At 41.2% G+C, this 6,000-nt stretch overlaps 1 protein-coding gene across 1 annotated transcript in view; it reads right to left on the reverse strand.

The window, feature by feature from the left end:
* MYOT (myotilin) overlaps window positions 1-4,781 on the reverse strand; it is a 56,941-nt gene extending 52,160 nt beyond the window's left edge. Inside the window, exon 1 of the mRNA XM_070937275.1 lies at window positions 4,631-4,781. The gene's annotated coding sequence lies outside the window, so the exon portion shown is untranslated. The remainder of the gene's footprint in view (window positions 1-4,630) is intronic.
* Between the last annotated feature and the right edge of the window lie 1,219 nt (window positions 4,782-6,000).

Consider the following 6,000-nt stretch of genomic DNA (forward strand, 5'->3'; position numbering starts at 1 on the left):
GAGAATTTGTAAAGAAATGATTAGGGACAGAGAAGGGGGTTAGGATAACAAATAATATATACAGGTAGTCCTCAACTTGACCCCAGAATTTCTGTTAAGCAACAGAGTTGTCAAGTGAGCTTTGCCTAATTTTACAACCTTTGTTGTCAGAGTTGTTAAGTGAATAACTGCAGTTGTTAAGTTAGTAACATGGTTGTTAAGTGACTTTGGCTTCCCCATTGACTTCGCTTGTCAGAAGGTTGCAAAATGGGGTCTCATGACTCCAGAGCACTGCAACCATCATAAATACATGCCAATTGCCAAGCATTTGAATTTTGATCCTGTCATCATGGGGATACTGCAACAGTTGTAAGTGGGGAAAAATGGTCATAAGTCATATTTTTTCAGTGCCTTTGCAACTTTGGTCACTAAACACATGGTTGAGAACTATCTGTATTGGACTATCAGGAAATCTGTGAGGAAGCCACAGCTAAACCCCTAGTTAAAATGAGGTTCAGCCAGTAGGGACAGTTAGGAGTTCTACTTTCTTTCCAAAATATACATGGTGGCCTCTTCTTTTCTTTAACCTTCAAAAAAACAAAAGAAGAAAAACAGAATAACAGAGTTTGAAGACACCTTGGAGGTCTTCTAGTCTAACCCCCTGCTCAAGCAGGAAACCCTATACCATTTCAGACAAGTGGTTGTCCAATCTCTTCTTAAAAACCTCCAGTGTTGGAGCACCCACAATCTCTGGAGGCAAGATGTTCCACGGATTAATTGCTCTCACTATCAGGAAATTTCTCCTTAGTTCTAGGTTGGTTCTCTCCTTGATTAGTTTCCATCCATTGCTTCTTGTCCTGCCTACGGGTGCTTTGGAGAATAGATTACCCCCTCTTCTTTGTGGCAGCTCCTCAAATATTGGAACATTGCAATCATGTCTCCCCTAGTCCTTCTTATATTAAATTACGCATACCCAATTCCTGCAACTGTTCTTCATATGTTTTAGCCTTCAATCCCCTAATTATCTTTGTTGTTCTTCTCTGCAGTCTTTTTGGAACCTCAACATCTTTCTTGTATCGTGGTGACAGAACCTTTTATTACATACTTGCTGGACACAAAACTGAAATGAACTACAGTAATATTCTACAACATGGGGAGGTAGGCATTTAACATTTAGAGCGTAAGTCCATTTCCGAGTTGTAAACATTTTACTTCCACAATAAATAAATCATCTTGGGATAGGAGATATCTAATTATCTGATATCTGATCTACCACCCTCCAGCATGTGCTTGGCCACTGCTGATTCAGAATACTGGTCTAATCCATAGCCAGGTTCTGCAGGATTCTCCTTATGCTCTTGTAGCCTGAAAATCACAGCTCTCAGTTCCATATCTTGGCTCAAACCCGAATAGCCCTATTGACAGGCTTCTCTTCCCATTTGCAATAATTTGTCACACTTAGCTTGGTAGTCTAACTACCAAGCCTATGCCAGTTATGTGAGTCAAAGCTCAACCCTTACGCTGCAAACATTTGAGACAAAATTTAATTTAGATGCAAGCTATATAGGGCTTCCAGATGGTATATCAGGTTCCATGGCTTGCAGAGGAAATTAGAAAACCAGAATTGTTTCTTTCTGCAGAAGATAACTAATATGTTCCCCATAACTCACATTTGCTAAACTGGCATAAACAGCACCTGCTCAGCTTCTGAGAAGCTGCCGAGAGTGGATCTTACACACAGCACATTGCAGTAATGTTATGTTCCGCTTCAGAGAACTACGAAAAAAGGCTGAACACGAAGGAAACTCTTGCAAGAATCCCATCAGCTGCCAATGGGCAACCACTTTTGGTATTTTTCTGTTCTAGAAAATTTCATGGAGTTCTCCTCTTCTGAGTTTAATCCAAGATGTTATATATTACTTATTTTGCAGCAATCCTTATATAACCCCACAGATGGGGTTCGCAACTTGGGCATCCTCCTGGACTCACGGCTGTCTTTTGAAGAGCATATGACGGCCGTAGCCAGGAGGACTTTTTATCAGGTTCGCCTGATTCGCCAGTTGCATCCCTTTCTGGATCGGGACTCGTTACGCACGGTCATTCACGCCCTTGTCACCTCACGCCTGGATTATTGTAATGCTCTCTACATGGGGCTCCCCTTGAGAAGCACCCGAAGGCTCCAACTGGTCCAGAATGCGGCCCGCGCGGGTGGTAATGGGAGCAATGTGGCGCTCTCATGTAACCCCCCTCCTGCGCGAGCTGCACTGGCTCCCAGTGGTCTTCCGGGTGTGCTTCAAGGTTTTGGTTACTATCTTTAGAGCGCTCCATGGCTCAGGACCAGGGTACTTACGAGACCGCCTCCTGCCACCAATAGCCTCTCACCGACCAGTTCGCTCCCATAGAGAGGGACTCCTCAGGGTGCCATCGGCCAAACAATGTCGACTGACGGCCCCCAGGGGGAGAGCCTTTTCTGTGGGGGCACCTACCATCTGGAACGGGCTTCCCCCGGAGTTACGAAACATCCAAGACTTACGCATTTTCCGCCGAGCCCTGAAAACATTTCTATTCCAACAAGCTGGTCTGGCCTAACTCTCCCTTTTTAATTGGCTTTTAAACTGTCTTTTAAATTGGGTTTTAAACCTCTTTAGATACATTTGGATGTTTTTTAATCTTTGAGCCTAAATTACTTAATCTGTTTCTTAATAGTTTTTAACTTCTATATGTATTTGTATTTATTATGGCTGTTCACCGCCCTGAGTCCTTCGGGAGTAGGGCGGTATACAAATATGAAAAATAAAATAAAATAAAATAAAATATTAGTATTGGAAAATGGCTTAATAATCGAAAGCCAGCTTGCTACGTAGTTTAGTTTAGTTTTAATGAATTTATATACTGCCCTTCTCCCGAGGGACTCAGGGCGGTGTACAGCCATATTAAAACACATGAATTTATAAAATTTAAAACCAATTAAAATCAGATATATAAAATTTGGCCATCAAATTAAAAACACACATACACCCATTTAAAATTCATATCATATTAGGCCAGTCCGGCTTGCTGAAACAGAAGGGTCTTAAGAGCGCGGCGAAAAGTGCGCAGGTCGGGGCTAAGACGAAGCTCTAGGGGCAGCTCATTCTAAAGGGCTGGTGCCCCCACAGAGAAGGCTCTCCCCCTGGGTGTCGCCAGTTGGCATTGTTTGGCCGACGGCACCCTGAGGAGCCCCTCTCTGTGGGAGCGTATTGGCCGGTGGGAGGTTGTTGCTGGTAGAAGGCGGTCTCGTATATACCCTGGTCCTAAGCATGGAGCGCTTTAAAGGTGGCAACCAACACCTTGAATTGCACTCGGAAGACCAACGGAAGCCAGTGCAGCTCACGCAGGAGGGGTGTTACATGATATGTGAACATATAAAAAATTTTTTAAAAAAATAATCTCTACATATTATTGACTTGAAAAATAAAAAAATAAAACTTAAACAAAAACTATTCTAGCCAGGTGAACATTCAGATGGATTAAAAGGCTCCTACTTTTGTCAAATAGGGACAATGTTAATGTACATGCCTTAAAGGGAAATAATTGAAATCCATACCAGTTTCATCCAGCCATAGGTGGAATTTATAGCGATTTCCCATTGCAAGTAAATATTAGATAAAATCTCCTAAAACTATAAAGCTTTGCTCTCATTTTGCCTCCAAAACAAGATAATGGAATATCTCATTCCCCCCCCCCCATCCTGCTTCCCTTCCTACAGAAATGTTAAACTACAATTCCTATCACTTCAACCAGCACTTAATGGAAATTATGGATATTGTAACTCATCCTTTCAGAGGAGAAGCTAAGAATAGAACCTGTGACTGCAATCATAAAAGTGCCAATCCGGCTGTTGTGTAACTAGATTTATCCTCTCAGCCACTTTGGAGTTTTTAAACCTGGCATTGTAGGTTAACAACCCTGACGCAAAAGTCTCTTTTGCAAGGCCAAATAGCTTGAAAAGTAAAACCATTCTTGGTACATGCTAATTCTTTCTGGGATGCTTTATTTTTTTTTAAAGTTACCTTTCTCATAAGAGCAGCACATTTATATATGGCCTTTGGCTGCATCATAACTTTTGAGGATTCTTCTGAGAAATTGCGACGTGCCTCAAAATGTGTTGCAAACACATTGAACATAGTGAGGCATTTTGAAAGCAAGGGGATGTGGATTTCTGGGATTAACGGAATAGCAAAGGCCTTCTCCGTCTCTGCCAAACAATCTCCCTTTCTGTGCTGGAAAGCTCAGGCCACCGAGCCCCGTCTGTCTGTGAAGTATAGCAGAATCTATCCTTGGAAATCCGATCCGATTAATTTCTAATTTTACCTACGTGTGTAGCATTTAATATAGAAGCAGCTGATGGAGTATAAATCGACTGGCCTGTCAAGCAGTTCAAGAGCAGTGCTAAAGCAGATGTCTTTCTTTCAACACACGCAAGCGTTCGGACAGGCTGCAATGGCGCTTGAGCAGACAAACAAGAGGCACACAATCATCTCCATACGAAGCAGGAAAGGCGGCCAGCACCTCAAAAACCCTAGAATGAATGCTAGGGTATAAACTGAAATCACCCATACATGATTGATCTTGCTTAGCTCAACGGAAACATTCCATGCTGTTTACCTACCTGTTCGTTTTATAAGCAGCTAAAAACAACAACAGTCTATTCAAAGACTTTTGCAGTGCCACCGTGAGTATCCCTGGTGGAACTCATCTATCTTGAGTTTGAAAAAGGTGGTTTATTAATCTCACCCTACAAGTTTTCAAATCTTCTGTGCTGAGGCTAAGCTCTTGGTAGACCCTTGAGCTTCTGGATGTCACGCTAATCACTTAGGGATAAATTGAGGAAGTGACCTCAAGGTCTGCTCAGATTTCGGCTTTTTTGTCAGCTGACTCAAGATTATGAGACAAAACAGCAAGGCCTGGGCTGTTATTGCCAAACCATGACTGTGGAGCCATTTCCTATGAAATTCTATATGACGTGGTCTCTAATCAAGATGGATCACACAGGCGTATAGACCAGCAGATAATGTTAGCCAGTCTTGTTCTAAAAGAAACAGGGACAGTGAAAAAAACCTGTTCAACCAATTTTACATTTATTTGTCCATAAATGAAAGCACAGAAATTAACAGTGATTCCATTCTAAAGTTCTATTACAACTTAAACATGTACCTGTGACATGTTAAAATCGAATTGTGATCTTAGATATGAATTGTTCTTTTAAAAAATGAATACCGAACATGATATGAGTTTATTATCAGGAGACCACAATTACTGTGGGTATTCACTGTACCAACTCAGGATGTGTTGAGTAAACCATAATTGCAGGAATATACCTTAGTATAATGTGTAGTCTGTGTAAGATGATGTCAGAAATATTGCACCAAGGTTTTGTTTCTGAGACCACAGCAAATTCATCTGATAAGAGGCTAAAGTGGTATATATTTTTTTAAAAAAATACATAATAACATTCATATACTCACTTTAATAAAGGGGTGTTAAACTGGCAGCCCATGGGCAGGATGGCTGTGGGCATCATGGGCAGGCCACACCCACTCCAGCTACATGAAAGGGGAAAATGTCACAAAATGTCACATGACAGCAATGTGATACCGCGAGTTTGACACCTGTGCTTTAATATATTCATGTATACCTACATATTGCAACATCATGGAAAGTTGCAAATATTAAAACTTGCAAATTCAATTTCTATTGAATTTGCAAGTTTTAATATTTCTCTGGCTACCTTCTCATCTTTAGTAAACATTGGCGCTTTATAGATTAATATGCTGCTGTAAATTGCAATTGTTCACCCCATTTTGTGAGACCACGGGGATGCTGTGTCATCTGGAACTCTGAGGACCTGTTATAAGCTTCCCTCATTCAGCACTCATAACTTTGAACAGTCACTGAATGAGTTGTTGTAACTTGATGATTACCTATAAATGCAACTCAGACTTTTCATTTTTAATTTGATAGATGTTTGCATTCCATGTA

Source organism: Pituophis catenifer, unplaced genomic scaffold (genome assembly GCF_029215685.1).
Source record: "Pituophis catenifer annectens isolate HBS135680 unplaced genomic scaffold, rPitCat1.0.hap2 SCAF_2, whole genome shotgun sequence".
Classification (NCBI taxonomy): Eukaryota; Metazoa; Chordata; class Lepidosauria; order Squamata; family Colubridae; genus Pituophis; species Pituophis catenifer.